Here is a 25,385-nt window from a genome sequence, read left to right as displayed (position 1 = left end):
CCTACAGTGGGTAGAGAATTTAGTTGAAAACAAAATTCAGCTTGAAAATATCGCTTAGCCTCTGAAGTGATTGAGAGAGGTGACCGTCGGGAGAATATGGCGGGTACGAGAAGCCCAGACGAAGAAAGGGAATAAAGGGCACGTGGCCCACGTGGTTTCTCTGGTTGATACTTCTGCCGGTCACTTGCCATTACTTCCCCTAATCTCCTCTCTACTCCTAACTAGTCCTCTTTCCTCGCTCCCCCGCGATTATGGCATGAGAGCCACGAGCTTTAGTTTCGTCAACACTGACCGGATGACCGGAGTTCATATGCAAATGACTGACGCCCTCAAACAATCCGACCCCACAAAAGATGCCCAGGGAAACCTCAGACAGCAGAGGGAAAGAAGGAAGAAGCAACTTACCTATAAACCCCCCCCCCCCTCCCTCCTTCCATGATTCTTGGATCTTACGGGCCGCAAGGTTGGTAGGAGGCTCAACACGAAGTGAGATTCGCCTTCACCTATCAAACCAGTCATAGGGTAGATTAGATACGTAAGTGGTTAGCGAAACTGGTATTCAACGCAATAAAAATAAAGGGAGAAGAAGCAAAGACAAAAAGTGAGACAAATATCCATTTTATCTGAACAGAAAGGCAAAGAATATGAATTAAAGATAAGAAAATAGAGTTCAGAAAATAATTTGACGCTGAAGACACAAATGCCATTGAAGTGATTTCTTTTTTTTTAGCACTAATCCGAAAATAGATTTTTTTAGCCTTTATCTCGGATATTTAACTGTAATGTAACATTAAAGACGATTATAAAAATTCAACACTTAGGTTTAGATAAACCCACCTTGGCGGGGATCGAAGCCACGACCTCTTGTTTTCGCAGCCGAGGATGTCATGATTTTGTAATACGTGAAATATAACGGCATTTTTGCCGCTTGCACAAGATTCCCGCGTTTCCCATCTCGATGCTGAAGTCCAACCTATTTGCTGGCTTTGTAATTATGGCCGTAAAGATATCCCCTGTAAGAGACAACAATATATTAGAAAGGGAACGCCAAAGCACCGATACTCAATTCAATAAAATCTCAAGAAATGGAAACTGCAAGCTCCTTATTTCGCGCGCCGACAAATAAAATTATACCTACTCAAAAAAAGGTATTTATAAAAATATGATATGAAAACAAAAAACGATGAGATGGATAGGTCTTTATTTGGGCGAAATTGAGACTAAATGGTCCCTTCTTCCATTTAACCTATCGTCGTATACATATTATATTATCCATAAAATTTATAATTACATGCATACACATAAATACATATAGACAGACAGGCATGCACTGCATAAAGATTTGCACATATAAAAAATACATAAATATCCATATCTTAATTACATGCATACATATAAATACAGACAGGCATACACTTCGCACAGATTTTCACATATAAAAAATTCCAAGTCTGTTTCACAGGTCGTCGACTAGTCTTTCCTCTTGCATCAAAGTGAAAGTCGAAATGTGACACCAGACAGTTGCCTGTTGAGGGGCGCCATGCGGCCCTGAACTGCTGAAGCCATTCTGGCAAGGAGCATTGGCAGCTAACAATAAACGTCTCGATCATACTGCAGTGCTGTCTGTCAAAGCATGGCTGACCTGATGTTAGCAAGGGTTCTCATCTGTGGCCCCGTCAAAGGACACATTCAAAACCACTTCGAAAGTTGTGAGTTCGTCTACTTGTTGGTCTCGATCGCCCATCGGGCGACGTAAGCACTAGCCTCCGCACCAACCCGACTCCTTCAGCTTAGAATGGTGTTGGGAGAGACACGTCTGAAAAAATAACAGAACCATTTGGCGACAATAGAAAGAGCGTTAATGGTGAAAACCTTTGGGGAGTGCGCACAGAAAAATGATTATTCGTTTTGAATGCATGGTTACCATATGGCTGGAAATTTTTTTTAGGATTGCCTCCCTTGTGGCTTATCCTAATGTGGATGTTTTCGAATTAACCAATCTAATTCCTTCCACATTCAACTTTGTTCACATAACCCTGAATCAATTGATTAAAAATTTAATATAAAACTATTTTTTGCTAAAAGGAAACGTTTACTGGTCCACTTAAAATGTTGACCTTGAGCCGCAGAGACCATTTGGGGATGTCACGTTGTAACGAAAGCATCATCGCATTTAAAATTTTAAATGTGGATGACTTGTTTTGCTTTGTATATCTCTGATAACATCCCCACGAGAATGCCCGGGAACCGTACACTGAATGAACTCTTCGCCACGGATTACTATACACTGGTATGCTAATGGAATTTTTAGGACGAGCCCTCCGAAAATGAAGTATGCAATGCTTCTCCACTAAATCAGAGGCAAGATTCACCTCTCTGTGTGTCTTCCCCTTCTTTTTGTACTCCGTTGATTCCGGAGTGAACGCATCTGGAATCTAATCTGTCGAAGAAAAATAAAGATTTTCCGTGTGAAAAAAGAACGAAAGCTCGATTGATGCTACTTCAAACCACTTACCCGTATCAGGAAAGACTTACAGAGAGAACCCTGAGCGAAATCAAGCGTTTTTGCCACCTTTTTTCTTTAATTAAAAGAGACATTTTGGCTCGCTTGTCAATGATCCCTATTTCTCAAAGACGTTTGTGGGAGTGCGAGCTGGAATTTGTTAAATCCCCCTCAGAGTGAAACGTGCAAAAGCTAACGCTTTCACATTTTATGGCCAAATGCCGCGAGCGCCTAACTCCGCAACCCCTTGGCATTGACCCGTGGTAAGAAGTGAGGGATCACGACTGCATTATCGGAAGCCGACGAACTCACCCGACATCAAATTCGAAAACTGTGAACTTCGAACTTGGATGAAGGTTTTCTATTTGGAAGCAAGCACTTGAACACTTTTACGAAGGCTCTCCTCACCACCGATCAGCTATCTCCTTCTTCTGATGCCCGTGAAGCTAAGCGAGGCAGTTTGCGAAGAGTGTGAGGGAGAGAGATTCCTGGGGAAGGAGAGTGGGAGGTGAGGGGCGACAAGCAGGAGCAGACGTTGTTTTACATCGGAAGCACGAGGTTAAAGGAACAGAATGATGACCAGTAACCAAGGGAGAGAGTGGGGGGAGACAATGATGAAGAGGGGTCGCCCAGACAATACCCAGGCGAACGAAAGCGATACCATATTTAGCATTGGCGAGCAGCGTATTTTGACCAAGCGAGAGACAATGCCAGCGATCCCAGCGAGGACCTCGAGCGGGATGGGAAGAATTGGAAAGGGAATTCTCACTTTCAAACAGCTGTCAAACGGACTGCCGAGGAGTGGGAACGAAATCGGAAAATTAAGATACTTCTTCAATGAGTAAACAAAAGGTTTCCGCATCAATAGTATTTATTGCCGTAACGCGGTGATCCAGGGGCGAGACGTTGGACTGGTGACCGGGGAGACCCGGGTTTGATTTCCGGTCGCATCACTCTGATCACCATCAGCTCTGCACCCGAGATACACATTTAGGATGTTTCGTGTCTCATACCTTCCTGGGAAACCATTGGCAACACATCAAAAGAGTCTGAACCTTCTACCCTGATGGGACTTCAAGCGCCGATGTGTATACTACAGAATGAACTCTACCATCACCTATCAAACCGACCTCCGGATTGATAATTTTTATTCATGTTTAAGGTTTTTTTTAAAGCCTTAAGCATATTGGATACCGTCGCATATTACACCGTTTTACAGATCAATACACAGTATTCTTTTCTTATGTATTTCAGCATGATTGCATTGCATCAGTGGTTTTCCAATTCAACCAATTGAAAATCATGCCAGGGTAAAGGGGACGGACAATATTGACGCGTCTCACTCGATTCAAATTTATTTTTAATAAGACCTATGAGACAACGCCTGGATTGGATTTTCTATCAGGACAAACCACTTAGGTCGCTGCCGTCCGGGGGCGTATAAAGGGAAAATATAAACTATTTTTTAAAATTTAGATCTATTTAAAAAATATTACTTTGATAAAATCAAATACTATTTTTTTTTAATTTACATCTATATACGTGCACGTGCATTAATCGCGTCATTTACATCGACCATCTATTCAGCTTGCGCAGTCCCAGGAAAAAAGCCTTTGCCATTTCTTTCTAACATATCCAGCGCAAAACACATGGCAAAGGAAAATTGCTGATTTAGTGTTACAATAATGATTTCAAATGATAACTTAAGCCAATACTGCTTCCGGTATTAGGCACGTAAAATATATCGTTACTACTATTACCTTCTGTTTAGTATACTCAGGTCTGTTTATCTGAAAGCCGCAAGCAGAAAAAGTTGATAGGAGTGTTCGTCAAATGAAAAGTGGGGGGGCCTAAAATTTTTACTACAAAACATACAGGGTGCGGTCCAAACGTAATGCAATTGAATTTCCCGCGCCGCTCCTATTTGCCCAAGTGTGATCGAACCACTTGGAGAAGGGGGGGACGCTAAGCTTTGCCCCGAAACAGGTCTCAGTGCTCTCCAAGCTGGGGAAGCGGCAGGACGTCAGTTATTGAAAACCTCTGCGCGCCAAACGAGTCACGGAAAACCGACCGAGCGGAAATTTCAAGTGAACTTTGAAATACATTGAAAATGAACCTGATTATTGGACATCAAAACTTGCGATGAGACCTGGTTTTTTAATACGACCCACTAACAAAACGCCCAAGCTCTGATTGGCACACCAACCAGTCCCAAATGCTCAAAAAGGAAAGAATGAGCACATCAAAATTGAAAACAATGCTCATTTTCTCTTTCGACAAAAAAGGAGTGGTCCATACGAAGTTTGTTCCTCAAGGACAGACAGTTAACGCTGCCTACTACGAGGATTTTCTGGAAAGATTCTGAAAAAACTGTCATTAGGACGAGAAAATACATCTTCGCTACCTGGCAACTCCACCACGACAACGCGCCTTGCCACAACGCGCTACGAGTCCGTGAGTTCCTGGCCAAACACCAGGTGCCAACACTGCTCCCCCCCTATATTCCTGACGTCGCCCCAGCAGACTTCTTTTTGTTCCCTCGGATTAAGGCAGCCCTGAGAGGAACTCGTTTTTCGTCCACGGAAGCGATCCAATCAGCCGTGACGAAGCCCTTGCGAGAGGTCCCCGAAGACTCCTTCCAGTGCACGTACCGGTCATGGCAGGGTCGCTGGAAAAAATGTGTAGAGGCCCAAGGACAGTAGTTTGAAGAATTTTAAGTATTTGTGCAAATCTGTTCAACAAATTACTTTAAAAAAAATAAAAGCATTACTTTTGGAACGCACCCAGTACGCAAGTTGCGACTCGTTTCTGCAACATCGTTTAATACGATATATGAGTGCAGTCCATAAGACAACTTACGCTTTGAAATAAAATATGGACTTAGTCACAACTTAAAGTTTTATTATATACATTTGAAAGGCACATTCTTAAACTAGTCGCCATTCAAAATGCAACTGCCACCAAATGGAAACTTTTTGAGTGGGGAAGAGGAGAAAGATTTGTGATTTCAACTAAAGTGGCATATCAATGGATGATTTTAGCAAAAGAGGAAATAGCTCAGATGATAACATATTACGTTTATGGAGATAAAACATAATTCCAAACATGAAGTAGAAGAAAATAAGAAACTTTGGAGAAAGCTTGGAAATGGGTAACAAAGAGCAAATTAAGGAGAGGGGGAAGCAATTAATGTGATAAGGAATGTGTATATCCAAGATTGTTGCAATTTGAAAGATGCAGTACTTCGAGGATTTTTGCAAGTGAAATCAAAAACTTAAAAATTAGGGAATATAGAAGTTAGCAAATAATCCCCCAAGTGTATATTTGGTATTTGATTTGGTGCTAGATGCATACCAATGCTTTCAATAGCTTACCTATATATATATATATATATAATAACCATAGAAAGTATTGAGCAACCTCATCTCCAAGTGGCTACATTACTAATGACTTTAATAGACTTTTCTGATGGGACAAATGAATTTTTCCTCTGATTTCATCAATCTATTCAACCCAGAGATCACCTGAACAGGGCAGTGAGTATCAGATTGAAGCACTTTTCAAACACTTCAGCAATATGTGATACTCGCAGAGAAAATTACCTTCTTTGTCTTAGTACTCATAACTAGTCAGACTAACTAGTTTGTCATAACTAGTTACAAAATCAAAAAATGCCTCTATTATTGATCTATTCCAGGAAAAGCATGGGTAATGCCCACCCTTACATCTTTATATTCACAAAACATTAATTACAATCTCTATGCAATGATGTGAATTTAATGAATCAATTATAAATAACATGATATTATAAAAACATTTTAAAAACTATGGTTAGCATATTCTGAGCACTAATAAAGTATCATATGCTGCATGAGCTGAGTCCCAACTTTCTTTCCAAAATGACCTGACTTTGCATTTAGTATTCTATGGCAACCAGTTGAGACCTCCACCTACATAAAGTGCCGAAGAATATTAATAATATATTTCAACACTACTCCCGTGGTTGAGTTGTAAAACACAATGTTCTGAAGCATCATTTTGTTAAACAGTTACCCTTGAAATTTCTTTGGAATTGGGTACAGTTGAACCAGCTCTGCTAAACAGTCATTCATAATAAAAAACATTGTACCCTTCAAATTGAACTTCTTTTGTGTCATCCAGTGACCTCAGAAGTATTCTCAATAAAAACATTCAAGTACCTACCCGTTCAAAGTTTTTCAGATTGATTGTTTAAAATAAAACACATTAACAGTGACCTCAAACACGGGTTTTCATCAGATCAATTGCCAACTAATTCTTTGGCACCAGGACTTGTGCTATCTTCTTCCACCACGCATAATTATTAGTGTCAACTTCTTACATTAGTATTAATTCATCATTGTGTGAAAAAGATATGGTGGACAGAACAGTTTCCAGTTAATACAGAAGGTGGTAGGCCTGGCTCAGGATTAACTAACATCAAAACAATTTCGAGTATAAGGTTCACCAAGTGTTCATGAAATGGTGATGACAAATTATTTTATAGCCAATCAATCTAATATAAAAGTTCAACCATCACAATTTTCCCAGATATATCCTTTTGATGTTTCAGTCATATTTTATGACAAGTTATTTCCCCAATTTGCCCATTTGTAAAAAAATTTCATCAAAACCCCCACATTATAATTCAAATAAATTGTATGACCAGAAATAATATTAGTTGCAGGAATTCGTAATGACTGGCAAATACATGTTATTACAAAAACTTCTGAAAAATATGCCTACTTTGAACAATTAGATCTTCAAAAATGAGATTCAAAATGTATAATTATTAACATTACAGGTAACTGACACAATTGTAATTGGTGAATACCAAGGGGACATCAGCAATGCATCAGTAAAATAAGACTGACTTGTCAAATTATATAATGAGCCTTCACATACTAGTTTTAAGAAGGTTCCAATTCACGGTGGAATTAACTATTCTCCTTTTGCCATGGTTATTAGGCCCAAAAATTATACATATTGCAGTTATGTAGTTGAGGTAGCGAGTTCTGCACCACAAGGCACTTTTGGTCCACTGCAATGGATAAAATATGTTTCATGAGTAGCAGCAATGAAAATGAATTCAAATATGTACAATTTGAGCAAATTCTCTCATATACTACTGAAGGGGTATCCTTCTACGCTAGTGGACGTTAGGAAAAATTACACTCGAGCGTTAAACTCAACGGGTTTATTATCGAAACGGATTTACAGAGGGCGATCGTACAGCTTGCTTCTTCATTCGCGGCAGACTGACTCTCCCGCCCGACGTCCACCTTTCTCTCTCGTACCGACGCCGTGTCCCCCTGGTGGTACTTTCCGGAACTCGGAACAAATAAATTCCGCCGTGCGTTCCGTCTGCTCTCCTTGCGCCGCCACATCACCCCCTCTGTAGACTTTAGGCCACTAAAGAATGAAAAAGGAAGGATTAGCGAAAAGAAGTGAGATTCTATGGTACAAAATCTTCCAGGTGCTTTGGGAAATGGACCCTCCTCCCAAAGCGGGTCTCTCTCGGCTCTTCGGCAGGTGCAGCAGTGGTGGTTCTTGGGTGTGTTTTGTCCCGAAGAGATGCGGGTGCTGCGCTGCTCGTCCCGTCGTTCTCCTCAAGAGTGTAGGCAGGCTTTATGCGGTCGATTGAAATTGTTTTCTCACTACCTCGGACGTTGACCACGAAAAATTTTGGCTCTCTTCGGATGACCGGGAAGGGACCCTCGTACGGTGGTTGAAGATTAACCTTTGTCGCGTCGTTTCTCACGAAAACGTGGGATGAGGACGACAGGTCTTGATGCAAGAAGACAGACTTCTTGCCGTGGCGTGACGCAGGAACTGGTCGTATGGTGGAGAAATGTTGCCGTAGCTGCGCGGCGAAATTAAGGTCGTCGTCCGCCGGCCGCTCGCTAGGGACGAAAAACTCTCCTGGTAGACGGAGTGGTTGACCATAAACCATCTCCGCCGGCGACGCCCCAATGTCTGCTTTCCAGGCGGCTCGTATACCGAGCAGCACTACTGGCAGGACGTCCGGCCAACCATCCGACTGGTGGCACATTATGGCTGCCTTCAGTTGGCGGTGGAACCTCTCCACCATGCCATTTGCTGCGGGGTGATAAGCCGTGGTTCTCAGGTGCCTCGAACCGGTGAGCCCCGCCAACTGCTGGAACAGATGTGATTCAAACTGTCGGCCTTGGTCCGTCGTAATCCGGAGTGGAGTGCCGAAGCGAGCCACCCAATTCCGAAAGAATTCCTTGGCGACCGTGTCAGCTGTTGCGTCCCTAACCGGGAACGCCTCTGGCCATCTTGAAAAACGATCGACACACGTCAGGCAATACCGATATCCCGCGGAAACCGGCAAGGGGCCTACAATGTCGATATGAACATGTTCAAAACGCTGGGTGGGCGGCGCAAAGCCTCCCACAGGGGACACTGTGTGGCGATGAATCTTCGCTCGCTGGCAGGGAATACATGCGCGTGTCCATGCACGGCAATCCTTGCGCATCGAGGGCCACACGAACCGTTCTGCGACCAACTTGGTGGAAGCCCGTATTCCTGGGTGTGACAAGCAATGCAGCGAGTCAAAGACTGGCTTCCGGAAGGGTTCAGTTACATAAGGGCGGACTGATGGTGTCGACACGTCACAATATAACTGAAATTCACACTCGGGAATGCGCATCATTTTCAACCGGAGGGAATCGTTGGGCTGTTTGAGCTGGTCGTCTTCCGCCTGAGAACGTGCGAGGGCGCTGTAATCGATGGCACCACTCACAGCTTCTACCCTTGAAAGGGCGTCCGCGACTACGTTTTCGCTGCCTGAAAGATGACGGATGTCGCTGGAGAACTGGGCAATGTAATTTAGATGCCGAAACTGACGCGGGGAACACTTTTCTGGTTTTTGGGCGAAGGCATAAATCAGGGGTTTATGGTCAGTAAAAATTGAAAATTCACGACCCTCGAGCATATGCCGAAAATATTTAACAGATTCATACACGGCAAGCAGTTCCCTGTCGTACGGGCTGTACTTTTGCTGCGTGGAAGTGAGTCTACGGGTAAAGAAACCGAGTGGCTGCCAACCGTTGCTCGTACTCTGCTGCAAGACTCCGCCCAACGAGGCGTCCGACGCGTCCGTAAAAAGGCCTAAGGGCAGAGAGACGTCTGGGTGCGCGAGAAACGTCGCTTGCGCGAGGGCGTCTTTGCATTCATTGAACGCACGATCCAAGTCGTTATTCCACCGCACAGGTTCATTCCCTTTTACTCCCCCCCTTAGGACATCGTTAAGTGGCAGTTGGATTGCCGCAGCCTTTGGAATGAGCCGTCTATAAAAGTTAATCATGCCCAAGAATTGGCGCAGTTTTTTCACAGTTTCCGGGACAGGAAAGCATGTAATCGCATCTATTTTCGCCGTCGTCGGCTTAACCCCGGATGCACTGACACAGTAGCCTAAGAAGGACACTTCCGTCCTACCTAGCACACATTTGGCGGGATTTACAAGCACTCCGTACTCCCGCAAACGCGCAAATAGCTCACGTAGATGGCGCTCGTGCTCTTCAACGTCCATCGAGGCGACTAAAATGTCGTCTAAATAGGCGTACGAGTGGTCCAAACCCCTTAACACCTCATCGATGAACCTTTGAAATGTTTGGGCTGCATTTCTCAGGCCGAACGGCATGCACGGGAATTCAAAGAGTCCGAATGGCGTGATGATTGCCGTTTTTGAAATGTCGTCGGGGCACACAGGTATTTGGTGGTACGCGCGTACGAGGTCAATACGCGAAAATACAGTCTTACCGGCCAGATTGTGCGCAAAATCGGCGATATGAGGCACCGGGTATCGGTCGGGAATGGTCCGCGCGTTGAGACCGCGATAATCCCCGCAGGGACGCCACTCGCCATCCTTCTTGGGCACCAGATGCAGAGCCGAGGCCCAACAACTGTCCGACCGTCGGACCGTACCGCTGCGTAGCATCTCGTCGAACTCCTTCTTGGCGATGGCGAGCTTATCTGGTGCTAGTCGCCGGGGCTTGCAGGCGACGGGGGGTCCGGACGTCACCTTGATGTGATGCATGGTCGCGTGCCGGGGCTCCCTCGGTGTGCCAGCTGGGCGAGTGATCTCTGAGAATTCGGTCAGAATCTCATGGAATCGAGATGATTCGATTACAGTCTTCACCTGCGGGACCGAACACGGCACAATGCGACCGCCCGTGCCCAACGACGTTATCCCATCCGTTATTCGCTGCCGGCGGACGTCCACTAAAAGGCTGTAAAAGGACAGAAAGTCCACGCCAATGATGGGCCTATCGACATCCGCCACGACGAAGCGCCAACGGAAGTCCCGCTTTAGGCCTAAATTCAAGGCTAAGTCTATCCACCCGTAGGTCTTTATCACCGTCCCGTTCGCGGCAAATAGCTGGTAGGTAGAAAGTGGCTGTCGTCCCTTCACCAGCGTACGCGGGTAAACGCAAAGATCGGAACCGGTGTCGACCAGGAATTCTGTCTTCGTCACCGAGTCCACAACATACAGGCGGCGAGGCTGGGGGCAGCGGGCGTCGGCCGCAATTACGCCCTGCCCTCGTGGTTTTCCGACTTATAGGCGCACGGGGAACGGCACTTAGTCGCGCGAGCACCAAAAGTAACATGATACCAGCACCACCTTGCATCTGGGGGCGCGGAAGGGCTGCGGGCACGCCGCTGTCGGCTTTTGGAACGTTTCCGTCCGCGAAAATCTGGACAAGAAGCAGTCAACGCGGCGACCTGTTGTGTAAGGGCCGCTATCTGCCTTCGAAGTTCCTCCACTTCGGAATGCGGCGTGACCCTGGCGACTTGCGGGGGGCACGGCACCTCGTGCACCTTGTCGGCTAGTTTCGACAAGCTTTCCAGTTCCAGCGAGTCTTGTGAGGCCAGGATGGACTGTGTGTGGGATGGCAAGCGATTCATCCACAGCGTCTTCAGAAAGTCGTCTGGCACGGCAACGCCAGCCAACGTCCGTAGATGGCGCAAGAACTGCGATGGCTTCCGGTCCCCCAACTCCTCGTGCTCAAGGAGTTGCCGTATTTTCTGCGCCTGTGAGACGGAAAGTCGTTGGATTAATTCCTCCTTGATCTTCTGGTATGGGTCTGCCCTGGGGGGATTCACAATAATGTCCTCCACTTCCAGCGCGTGGCGATTGTCTAAATGGGCGACCACGTGGGAATACTTCGTCGCCTCACTCGTTATTCCCGCTAGCGAGAACTGAACTTCCAGCTGCGAAAACCATAGAGCCGGCTTTTCTGGCCAAAAAGGCGGAACTCGCATCGTCACTCTGTTCACGATTGACTCCTCCGACCCGTTGCTTGGAGGCGGCATTTTGCACCACGTGGCGCTTCAAGTCACAGAACGAAAAAAAAATGCAAACCTTAGCTCACGCGTGATCACGTCGGGGTCACCAATGAAGGGGTATCCTTCTACGCTAGTGGACGTTAGGAAAAATTACACTCGAGCGTTAAACTCAACGGGTTTATTATCGAAACGGATTTACAGAGGGCGATCGTACAGCTTGCTTCTTCATTCGCGGCAGACTGACTCTCCCGCCCGACGTCCACCTTTCTCTCTCGTACCGACGCCGTGTCCCCCTGGTGGTACTTTCCGGAACTCGGAACAAATAAATTCCGCCGTGCGTTCCGTCTGCTCTCCTTGCGCCGCCACACTACAATCAGGTCATAACTTTTGTGTTCTTTTGATCACAAAATATTTATTGTAAATCCTGAGTAAAAAAATAAAATTGGGAGATTTGTGTTCAATTGGAAGTACAGTTCACAACAAATACTTTCATCAAAGGAAAAAAAATTGTCCTACATTTGTTTTTCATTCAAAATCCAAGATGATAAATTACCTGAAAGGTGTTTTATTTGAAAAAAAAAGAAAAATGACCAACAAAATTCAGGAAACTGAAGGCAAAACTAATTCCTTACTATTTTGGAAAGGAAACAAACTATGCAAATTTCACTTGAATAGAGATTTATTCACGACCCGGGTTTCAAACACTTAATGTCATCTTCAGGTGACTATACAGAGTTACATATCCTATATATATGAAAAGCAATGGGGGGGGGGGGGTAGGGGTTTAGGAGCGGAGGAGAAGGGAAGAGGGAGGGGCGAGAGGGGGGGAGAGGGAAAAGAGTGTAGAGTGAGGTTTGAGAGAGAAAGGGGTGTTTGGGTTGGGTAAGGAGAGAGAAGGAGGAAAACGGGGGGGGGGGGGGTTGGGGAAGAAAGGGAGGGAGGGAGGGTTCTGGTAGAGGATGGGAGGAGGGGGAAGGTCCACGAGCCGAAAATTCCGCTGTGTCCTGTGAGTCATAGTCGGTCACTGGTGTCGTTGGCTGGGCGTTGACCGGCTGGGCTTGGTGGCTTTTAGGTAACGTCCTCATTACCTGGCTTGGTTTCCAAGGGTCGGCATTGGAAGGGCCTCCTGCGGGGGAGGCCAGCGTACCGGGAGGAAAAGGGGGGAGGGAAGGGGAAATTCCGTCTCCTCCTCATCAGCGTCTTACATTGGGTAGTCCCATGGACTCAAAGGGAATGGAAAAAAATGGGGGGTGGGATGGGAGAATTTGGTCGTTAACTAGTAACGTCTTTCTTCGGGAATGCTGGACGATTTCCAACGCTTCGAGGGCGTCCAGTCTCCTCTCCTTATCTTCGAAGTGCAAAATTTCTGGAGCGAAATTGCTAAAATGTCCATATTCAAGGAGATGCCTGGCGAACAAAGAATGATCCTTGCCCGCTTCGAAGCACTTCCGGTGTTCATCCGTTCTTATTTCAAGGCTCCGAATAGTCCTCCCGATGTACATGGCTGGGCAGTCGTTACATTTTAACCGATAGACGCCACTCTTTTTTCCGGTCGGGTACGTCATCTTTGGCGTTGATTAACTGTTTGCCTAGCGTGGATGGAGTAGCGTAGGCGATACGGTATTTGTCCACTGGGATTTTTTTGGCAGCCGCGTACGATATTTTTCCCAGAAAGGTCATTTTGCGCCACTGTTTTTCACTCTCTCAACCCAAACACCCCTTTCTCTCTCAAACCTCCCTCTACACTCTTTTCCCTCTCCCCCCTCCCTCTTCCCTTCTCCTCCGCTCCTAAACCCCTACCCCCCCCCCCCATTGCTTTTCATATATATAGGATATGTAACTCTGTATAGTCACCTGAAGATGACATTAAGTGTTTGAAACCCGGGTCGTGAATAAATCTCTATTCAAGTGAAATTTGCATAGTTTGTTTCCTTTCCATCATGGATAAATTTCACAGGGTTAACCCTAATACCGTTCGGTTTGTCCTTTCTATTTATTTTGTTACCCACTAAATTAAAAGAAATTAAGTTGGCAAAAAAACCATTATTTTATACTTTAAAATGGCCAAATCAGCTATTTGTAAGAATACCTGTATATAGGTATAGCCCCTCCCCAGACTACAACTTAGACGTCGTGGAAGGGCTTGTGCATTCTGATGACCCCTAAAGCTGTGCTAGCGGGAGTAATAATAATTTCTCCTGGTAGGGACACCCATACCAGATACGTCGAAGGTTAGGAGCCAGACGAAAGGTAGTCCACGGAGCATCTGTTCCTCGGTGAGGCAGCTGCAATGATGTCTGACCCCAGTGGGGCTACCAGCAAGTGATGGTGTCACGTTAAAAACACTATTGAGGAAGGCAACGGGAAACCACCTCATTTAACACTCCCAAGATTAACATAATGGACTAAACAGAGATTTTGAGTCCTGGCAACTACGGGGTTCAGCCCAATCGGCCGTGTGTCCTGCCCGACAGCGGGGGAGGCAAGGCTCCCGCGGTCGTCATCCCACGAAACCCTTGCAAGGAAAACCGGAAGCAGCAGGACAGAAGATGCAGGAGAAGAAGACCGAATTGGTTAGAATAGGAAGGTGGAATGTTAGGACAATGATGAGGAAAGGGAAATAGGAGAATGTTAAGCGAGAGATGGAAAGGGGAAATATAGATATCTTAGGTCTATGCGAGGTGAGATGGAAGGATAGCGGGGATTACTGGAGGGATAATTATAGAATAATATACAGTGGCGGGGACGAGAGCTAATGAGGGGTTGCTATAGTATTAAATGAAGAGATAGGAAGAAGAGAAGTCAGCATAGAGCAGGCAACGGATAGAATATTACTAGTAGAGATAAAAGCAGAACCGACAAACTTGGTTATTATTCAGGTATAGATGCCACCGAGCAACCATATAGAGGAAAAGGTCGATAGGATATATGAACAGTTAAGAGGACATAACTGTGTGTTGCTGCAGGAAAACATTTCATAGTGATGGGGGATTGGTAGGCGAAGGAAGAGATGGCGATGAGGTGGGGGACTACGGTTTAGCCACGAGGAATGACCGTGGGGAGAAAGCAGTTGAGTTCTGCAGGAGACGGGTTAGTCATCACCAACATTTGTTTAGACACCACAAAAGATGCAGGTATACATGGAAAATGCAAGGAGACTCAGAAAGGTGTCAGCTAGATTATATCCTGGTTAGACACAGGTTTAGGAACAGTGTGATAAATTCGCACAGCTTCCCAGGAGCGTATGCAGACACTGACCACAATTTAGCAGTTATGAAATGTAGCCTCCGTTTCAAAAAGATAGGGCAGGGGCGGCGGGTTAGAAAATGGAATGTAGAAGCATTAAATGGATTGAAAAGGAAGGAGTACCAACAGGCTGCAGAGGAAATAATGGAGGATTGTAAAGAGCTAAATATTATCGAAGAAAAACGGGAAAGTATCAAGAAAGGTTGCTCTAAACCCGCAAAAGACACTATTGGAACCATTAACATGAAAAGACTAGGAAACCATGGATCACGGATGAGATGATTACAAAGATGCATGGGAGGAGAAAATGGAAGAATTTACACACGGAGTTAGGCAGAATGAAGTACAAAGAGTCAAACATAAATTGAAGCGGGCAACAAATAAAGCAAAGGAAGCATGGTGGAAGACGCAGTGTGAGGATATGGAAAGTTTGAAGAGGAAGGGTGAAATTAGTGCGTTGTACAGCAAAGTTAAATCTTTATCGGAAAGTAAGAAAGGAAGATCTATGCTAACAGTTAGAGATAAAGTGGGTAAGATAATAGTTGACACAGGAAAGATCCAAGAGAGATGGAATGAATATATAGAAGAACTGTACAGTAAAGAACTTAGACCAACAAAGTTAGACATAGAAAAGGAACATGACGTGGAGGAAGATAGCTTAGGTCCGGGCATACTCGACGATGAGATAGAAAGGGCATTAAGGGAGATGAAACTAAATAAGGCCGTAGGGGTGGATAACATTCCTGCGGAACTACTCAAATGTTTAGGAAAATGTGGGAGGAGGCTATATGGGTTGATTCGTAGCATCTACGAAGAATGAATATGGCCGGAAGACTTTGTGAGATCAGTGTTAGTTCCTAATCTGAAAAAGGTTAAGGCTACATCATGTGAGGACTACAGGACAATAAGTTTGATATCCCACACAGCTAAAGTTGTCCTCAGGATCATCAATAAAAGGATAGAGAGTAGGGCAAATAATTACTTAGGGGATGATCGGTTTGGGTTTTGGAAGGGGAGAGGTATGCGTGATCCCATTGCAGTAATGAGATTGTTAATCCAAAGGTATATAGAATACAATCAGGAAGTATTTGCCTGCTTCGTAGATTTCGAAAAAGCGTTTGATAGAGTGAACTGGGAAAAACTAATGAGTATATTGCAGAAAATAGGAATAGATTGGAGGGAAAGGAGGCTAATCCGCAACCTGTACATGTCTCAGGCTGATCAGATGCGAGTGGGGAACAGGGAGCTCGGATAGGAAGTGTTAGGAAGAGGTGTAAGGCAGGGTTGCCCATTATCACCGTTGCTGTTCAACCTGTATGTAGAGGAAATGATTAAAGAGGCATGGGAAGAACTGATGGTAGGAATGAAAGTGGGCAGGAAATTCGTAAAATCAGTTAGATTTGCTGATAACCAAGCTTTAGTTTGTCAGTTAGCCAAGGGGTTGCAGGCATTGCTGAGTGAATTGGAAATTCAGTGTGACAGGTATGGGATGAGAATCAATATTAATAAAACAAAGGTTATGCGATTTTCTAGAAAGAAAAAGGCTAAGCTAAACATTAAAATAGGAGGGCAAAAACTAGAGCAGGTAGAACAGTTTACGTATCTCGGTAGTGTTTTGGACCAACACGGTCAAAGTAGTAGGGACGTAAGGAGAAGAATTGCGCTAGGCAAAGAGGCTTTCACAAGGAGGAGGGAGTTGATGACGGGGACGTTGAGTAAGGATATTAAGAGAAGACCAGCAAAAACTTTGATACAGAGCGTAGCTATTTGGTAGTTGTGTCCTGTACGGCGCGGAAACGTGGTCATTCAAGCAGGAGGATAGACATAGATTGGAGGCTTTTGAAATGTGGGTGTGGAGAAGAATGGAGCAGGTGAAATGGATTGAGAAGAAAACAAATGAAGAAGTACTTGGTATGGAGGGCAAAGAGAGGAGTTTGTTGGGAGAAATACTATGGAGGCAGGAAAAATGGATGATGGGCATATTGATCGGTAGTGGGATGTTGAAGGCTGTAATAGAGGGGAGAATGTTAGGCAAATGAGGAAAAGGTAAGCACAGGATAGGCATGTTGGACGGGATGAAGGCAGGAAGAAAGTACCCGGAGATGAAGAGGGATTTGATGTAGAGTAGGATATGGGATTTTGTGTTTTGTTAGGAGTAATAAAATATTTACTTGGTAGTTGTGTCCATCCAAAAACCTACCTTAACCGGTAGATTACCTTAAAAAATAATAGGTACCCGTAAGCCGTAAGGCCAACTACAGTGGTTGGGAAACTAGGGTTTTCTTTCCCAAATTGGTCAAAATTAAAGTGAAAAGATAAAGAGGCTACATATCCCAAAAAACCCCATGAGGCGCCAAGTCTAGCTACACTGCTGAACGGCATCTGTTAATTTAGGACCTTGCTTATGCATCGTAGAGTATTAGTTTAATATCTGGCACACTACTTGGCATTTTGAAATTTTTTTACTCGCTGTCTTGTGTAATAATAACCAAAAATCACTGCTGTACTTCCAGCGTAAATTTAACAATGACAACCTCTGCTGTCAGCCAAGGAATTGAAAAATCTAAAAATATTATAAGTTACGCACCCAAATTATACATAATTGCCAATAACAGGCCATTATTAAATATACAAGATAGTATATTATGGTAGTAAATGGTTGTTTTTAACCTCATCACTATCATTCTTTATTTATCTCTCAGAGCGTGATAAGAGCTTATATAATAAAAAAAATCACCTAAGTTATGGTAACATTAAAGATTAACTTTTCTAAACAAATTCTTTATTGATAATAATTTGATTTGATTAAAATTACAAATAAGAAAGAAACTGATAGGACATAATCAAACTATTATTCCTTGATTATAAATCAGAAAAGGAAAATTTAGCTTTGACCCATCAATGAGTTAATAAGCATATTTTAGGTGTAGCAGAGGCCAATGAACAAGTAAAATGACATAAGCCATATAATTTTATAAGATAGAAACTAATACTATTCCTGCAGCAAGAATACATCACACACTTGAATATATCTATTTTCATGTGCTCCATATTTTAGGGCAAACATGCTGTTGGACTGGCGTTCAATATCTTTCATAATGGTGCACTTCAACATCAGCAATACAATTAATGAAACATATAACACTTATATCAAATTAAATTAATGAAAATGCTGTAGACAATAAATACATTAACTTGATATGTTTCACAATGATGAATGAAGGAACTAAATATCAAATTTCGGAAAATTATTTCGGAAATGACAACCAAAACTTAATACCAACTACAAAATCATTTCACAATAAGAAAACCATCAAGTTACTTTTTCAGCATTTGCCCGAGTTTCTTTGATTTGATTGATTCTACCAATAGAAAAATGAAAAAAAACGTAAGTGAAAAGTTTTCTTTAAAATTCGCACAATATAAAATAAAACTTGAAAGACCAAATCAAGGCATGATTTTGATTTCATCTCACTGTAATGCTGCTTTAAAAAAAATTAATTTTATCATAAATTTAACAATTGATGTACAATAAATCAAAAAACCAATGTTTCCCTGGTCACAATAAAGTATAATTAACCACTGCAAGACATTCTGTGCTTAAACATTGTGTAAATATGAAATAAAGAGAACCATCTAATATTTTAAATATGAAAAAATACGCATGCACAAAATAAATAATGCAATTACTTTACAAAGTAGATTCACAAAAACAATGTTGGTGAATAACAAAACAGGTCTTTTCACCACATTAAGCATATACCAAATATTTTTCATAACACAAACTACATAATACTATTCCTGCAGCTGGAACAGATTAAGCACTCAATAATATAGGCATAGAGCCATTTCCATGATTCACCATTCAGAGCTGTGCTCTTGAACTTTGAAATTCCCGATTGAAATTTTACATTCACATCAGCAACATGCTTCATGAAAAATTACACATCAAATAAAATTAATTACAATAGTAATTAAAGATGAACTGCATGATTTTCAAATTCCATTTCCTTCGCAAATAGATCTTCAAAATTAAATAATCCAAAATGTACAAGTCAACAAAAAAAATTAAAATTTCATTTAATTCCTTTCTTAAAAAAGTCGATTTTGTAGCAAATAAACAAAAAAAAACAATAAACAAAAAAATGTACATTAATCAAGGAAATGAAAGTTTGGCTTCAACCAGATTTGCTGTTTTAATATAACCATATATCATTGAGAAAAATCACAGAATATAAGTGAATTGAAATTTTAGTACCATTTTTTTTTAGACAAAATAAATACTAAAAGAATGGGACAAGTTAGTTGATTTACCATTATTTCTTGGAAATATTTATAAATGAAACAAGGGAATAGAAACATATTAATTTCATCCTCAGCAAAAAAAGGTCATAATTTTAGGCATGAACTTTCAATCTAACCCTCTTTAATTTACTCAACCTCACCGATCTGTTTGAACGTCATAAGACATTTGTAGAATTTCATCCTTAAGGATACGGGATATCTGTAATGGAGATACAGCTTATTTTAGATAAATCTCATCACATAAGATTGAATATTCATGAGCATTATAATAACATTTACCTTTCACTATTGAGATATTCATGATGGGTGAAAATTCCATGCATAATTATAAACAAAAATTGAACGAGAAATGTACTCAAGACTGGGCCTTACCAGTGGTTTTTCCACACATATTATCATTTGTCAATGCTAAGAGAACATTGGAGATTAAGAAATATTCACTTATTCAAATAATAAAATTGATCGAGGGACAATACACTGAGTCAAGAGTTTAAAACGTTTCTCCAAGCTGTTTTAATTTTTCATCTAATATACAGCTACTGATTTTTTGGCCTCTTGGGATTCTTTTTTCACATGTGTTAATTACTGCTTCCTCCCATTCCAGATCCATTTTCAGCAAGGCAAAATTTATGAAATACCATATACCCTGGCACATAAGAAACACTTTGATTTTTCAGGTTAGACTTGACAAAAAATACTTTGATCAGAAAAATGGATCTAAGTGTTTTTATGCCAATACTTGATACAAAGAAAGTTGAATTACATTAAATTATAAGTAGCTATGTACACATCAATATTTATTGACCATAGAATTTCAAAAACTTGAAATTACTATGGCTAATTCATTTCCAGTTATTTTCACTGGGGTTGCTACTTTCCTCTTAAACAATTTCACCTCCAAATCCATGCAGCACATTGCTAATATCACATTTACAAAAAGAAATGACGATAGTCTAACTTTGAACTCTCTGGGAGGATTTTTTTCAGTAACAAACACTGGAAATCAATGGCAGTTTCATTAATCCTGCCAGAGTGAAGTCATGAGTTAGTGCCTTATAGCCTTTATTTCATATTCAAGTGGTAGTTTTGACAATTTAGGAGCACATGCATGTAAATTTTTTTACTCAAGTCCCAATTTACTAGATCCACCTGTTGCTCCCTCTATTCTTGTTATCATCTTCTCAGCTGGAGGTGGGCCAAAATGCCTTTCAGCTGCCTTGTTTCCAATTTTCTGAAGTGTAATTTACGAATTCAAATTTAAATGCAGTACTGTAAGACTATCTTCTCCCTTTATATCCCATTAGGTTACTATTATTTTACCTTTTTATGCAACGCTTAAGTTTCTGTTATTATTTTGACATTATTGACATGGTAGTAAAAGCAACCATTTTCTATGCCTTTGCAACACCCTCATACTACTTAAGGTTGAATGCCTGTAGACTCAAGAGTTTATTACACGAGATACTAAGTGTGACAGCATCACATGTGAGATAAATCTAAACTTGCTACATAGAATGAAATTAAGATTTATTTAGGAAATTTTAAAGGAAGTACTTTCAACGAAATATTGAAATTCTCTTGCTAATTACAGACTCAAAATAGTACTATTATCGAAATCTGTATTAAAGCTTGTGTTCAAAGGTTGAAGTTATCCCTGCATACCCCCAGCCCATAAAATGCAGCGTGATTTAAGAGCACATTAAAAGTAGTAAAAGAAGTAAAAAAAATTCAACTTATGGGGTAGAAAATACAGAGTATATATTTGCCAACTTTTTATACAGAATGCAGAGGGAAAACACAACATAATCAGTTGATTTTGATGGTGAATATAAATAACTAAATATATTTGAATTAAAATTTCAAAACTTATTCCAGGCATTACACAGCGCCATCTCCATGAGACAAGGTATTTTTCATGCTGACTCAGGATTCAAAACCTGAAGCCGTTCATAAATTGATGTTTTCAGGCTTAACTTTGAGGAAATCCATTATCACTAAAGTAAAAAATGCATCTTTGTACCTCTGTATCTAAAGTATCCTTAAAATAGGTGGAAAGATAGTTATTTTTTTTAATTCACTAATACTCTTCATTTAGGTCTACATAGTTAATATCCTTATTAACTTCTTAGTAAAACTTCCACCATAATTAGCTGGAACATTAATCTATAGTGTTAACGAACATAAAAAAAAATTTGCATCATCCATATAAGTTTATTACAAAAATCAGGCACATGAAACATTTAATTCTGGTAAAACCTCTTTCATAAAATTGATCAAACATTTTACTTACATTAGTTTAGGAGGTCAAAGGTACAACCTTTTTCAACAATTGGCCATCCAATATGAATATATCTAAGAAAAACATTCAGAATTCATCGCAATACTAGAAATACAAGCATTTAGAAATACCAACTCTTATAGCAATGCAAAATGATAAGTGCTGCCACGGAGAAAAATTCCAGTATTTTTCAAAATAAATAATAGAAGAGACATGATCTTGGCATCAAATTCTATGAATATAAAAATAAAAAAAATCAAATTAATGAGTTATATTGTACACAGTTGCATCAACAATCTCCTTGCAGGATGAGCTTCTTTTCCAGCCTTTCCTTCTATTTAAGGTTCACTTGTGTCATCTACTCCATAAGAGGAAATCCCAGTTACCTACAGCAGTACTTTTCCACATTGACGGTAGATTCAATAAAAGCACTTGTGTCATTACTTTGTTATAGATTGTGCATTTATTCTAAAAATTAATTATTTTGCATGACATTCTAAGGTCTAACTTTGGGTCACATTAAATATGAAACATTTCAGTTTTGAAATCCAAAAGAATCCAGGATTACCAAAAATGCATATTTCATTCTTGAATGAGTTTGCTTATCTCATTTAAATAAACAGACTGAACAAGGCCTTAAAGAAAACGATGAGTAACACACCAGTAGTAAAACAGCATTTAAAACCAAGATGACTTGAGCAATGAAGAAATGCAAATGAAAATGTGAAATTTATTTTAATCAACTGAGATTTAAGTGTACCCGGAAATGGAGCAACATTAAAGTGGGGCTGAAATAAACATTTTTCAAAATGCCATGGTACACCTTTTCAGGAATATAAAATGAAAATAGACTAATAACAAACTTCTGCAGAATTGAACAATTTTTTACTGTTCAGGCCTTTAGTCCATTTCCAAGTTCTATACATGTTATTAACCTACAAATGAAGCAATTCCTCTTGGCAGACACTCTTGCCATTGGCTAAAAATAGCCCAATCTATGAAGCAAGAGGATTCTCTTCTGGTTTCTATGCATGAAATATCCTTGAAATAGTCGTCATAATCAAGAATACATAGAGATCGAAAGAAATTACTTAAAAAAACATTTTTTCAAAGGAAGAACACAATAAAATGATAAACCCAGCCATGACCTCACAATTGAGGAATGCAAGGTGTTCATGGAGGGTATATTATGTGGTAACAAGGACCTAAGCATGGACCTTTTATTTTATATTCTCCAGATCTACCACACAAATTTGCTCATTGCAATTAGTTTCATGCTGTACAAAACTAGCATCAAAAAAAATAAAAGGACTTTTGGTGAAGAGGGATGAATTTTGAAATCTATATACAGTGAACTCTTGATTAACCATGTGAAGATTATCCATTTTTTGGATCCATTCCATTCTTTCTTCCCAGCACCTAAAAATTTTAATAAAATTACAACCATGAAGATAAAATGAATTCTTTTAAAATTTGTTACACCTTTTAGAAAATATAAGTTTTAAATTGCTCAGCTTTCTTAAAAGATTTTAATTTTCATTGCAAAATAAGTTGTCAATCGAGTTTAATGCTTCAAGGTTAACATTTTTGTACAATCCATACTTTCACATTATCGTTTGCCTGGCATTCATTAGCCCTTAGAATGTCATATTCTCCTTTAAAGTAAACAAATACATACAGAGAAACTCCAAATTCGTGTTATCGGAATTTACCTTTTCCCAAAATTTACATTTATATCACCAGGCCCAAAAAAATTTCCCATTTTTCCATAATATGTGGAACACCATATTAACATGATTTCATTTACAGTCTTCCAACTATTTGCATCGGTATGTGCTCGGTTAAAAAATTTCACACTTCTTAGTTATTCATATACATCAGCCTTAATAATAATTTTTTTTAACTTCATTTTGCCCTTATACACTCGAAAAAGATGGGAGAGACCAGTATTGTGAATGGTTTCAGTGAAAAATTAAATATGGAGACAGTACAGAGTGCCACTAGTGACAGAAATATGTGAACTCGTCATCTCAGGCTGCCAAGAAAAGATTCCTGCTATGAAAATACCTTGTCAGACTAGAAGTTAGTCATGCAATTTATGCATTGTAATATCACCTGAGGGAGACTATTTATGTTGCACATACCTTAAAAACATGAGCAATAAAAATGAATTTGACCTTTGACCTAAACATGATGACAAATGAAAAACAGAAGAACTGGTAAATGACATCAGGGATCATTTACACTACCTCCAAGCAACAGATATAATAGTGATAAATCATGCAACAGAACCTAACCCGAGAGGGGATGTAGCTTAAGTTTCACCGGCACAATCTTGAACTACTAGGTTTAAGCCTAAGTGTCCAGGAATATTTCCCAACCCATAGCAGTGGGAATTCTTGAGTTACTTAATTTAAAGGGATTAGAATGCAAAATTCAAGATTTTTTCATGATAGTACTGCTTCAAATCTGAAAATAGCTTAATCAAGACAGGAAATAAATAATCACCAGGGAGTACATCAAGAGGTAAGTACATATATTTTTTAATGAATGCATATCAATTAACATCATTTCCCTAAGTATTTGTAAAATATCCAAGTAACTTTTTTTATTAGATCAAGCCTTCTTGGTATAAAAAATGCAACATATCCTGATTGTTACATTTTTGATGAACACGGAGCTAAGTTAACACATCAATTGGTTAGTATCCTTACATTCATTTAAATTGTCATTGATTCAGTTTCTTAAACATGTTGACTTTATTTCATTAACTCTTAATCTATATCTCAACATGTTTTCTCAACATGCTGTTTCACAGTAAGTGCTGAAAATCCTTTATACTCAAATTAAGGACCTGTAAAGTAAGACCAATTCCTTATTACAACCTTATTATTCCTATTTAAAAATCTTAAAAGATTACAAAATTTCATGCATCTCCTGTATCTTGCTGAACACCAAATCTTACCATTGTTCTAAAAATAACATGATGCTATTCTGATGCACAAAAAACTTTGGAGAAAATTCATCCCCATGCTTCTCAATAGGTGTTACAAATCTTTATTATATTTACTTCATAATGAACTGACCAAAATTCTACCTAACTAAGTTATTCTGAAAAATATTCGTAAATTGAACATCCTTAGCTGAAACTGGTTATATGCATGCCAATTCCTTGAATCCTGAAAGCCTACACCAGAAAAAATAGTAATTGCATTAGTATTTGCATACAGCATCAAGCACGTAAGACTGGCACATGATTTTAAACAAATCCAAGGAGGCAAGTGTTATCATATGTATGGAGCTTATTATTTCCCAAGACTGTCTATTGGTATTGTGGTCACTATATATAGTGACCACAATACCAATAGTTATACAAATTATTCATTACATTATTTTAAAGTTAATCCATATCTTTTAATGTGAAGTCTTGTGTTTCTTCCAACTAAGAAAATTGAAGCAAGGAGCAAGAAGCTTGCATAATTTTGGAGCTCTTCTTAGTAGATATATGTGCAATGAAAACTCCATGATCATTTACTCACATTGCGCTCAAGAAGTGACTATATTTATTACATTATGCATTTTCTGTAATCTGAAACTATTCAAAAATAATCGCAGCTTCATTCTTACTGGGAGTGCCATTCAGGTTCTCACAATGATGCTTCAATGCATTAAGTCTATTTAATAAAGTTTGTGTAGCATTATGAAGTAACTACTTTCACTTCA

General features: G+C 40.5%; 1 protein-coding gene across 9 annotated transcripts in view; it reads right to left on the bottom strand.

Annotated features, from left to right (window-relative positions):
* Positions 1 to 1,211: 1,211 nt before the first annotated feature.
* The window catches only part of Uba1 (ubiquitin-like activating enzyme 1), a 77,563-nt gene continuing 53,389 nt past the window's right edge, over positions 1,212 to 25,385 (bottom strand). For 3 of the 9 annotated variants that reach the window (XM_071582833.1, XM_071582834.1, XM_071582841.1), the window contains one exon: positions 17,860 to 19,583. The gene's annotated coding sequence lies outside the window, so the exon portion shown is untranslated. Of the gene's footprint in view, positions 1,817 to 17,859; positions 19,584 to 19,609; positions 23,082 to 24,181; positions 24,517 to 24,627; positions 24,850 to 25,385 lie in introns of those variants that run through there. The other 6 variants (XM_071582840.1, XM_071582839.1, XR_011700223.1 and 3 more) reach the window with 5 other exon arrangements.

Source organism: Hetaerina americana, unplaced genomic scaffold, assembly GCF_022747635.1.
Source record: "Hetaerina americana unplaced genomic scaffold, ioHetAmer1.1.p SCAF_12, whole genome shotgun sequence".
Taxonomy (NCBI): domain Eukaryota; kingdom Metazoa; phylum Arthropoda; class Insecta; order Odonata; family Calopterygidae; genus Hetaerina; species Hetaerina americana.
Note: the sequence above shows the minus strand (reverse complement) of the source record. Positions and strands in the feature narration are given on the sequence as shown.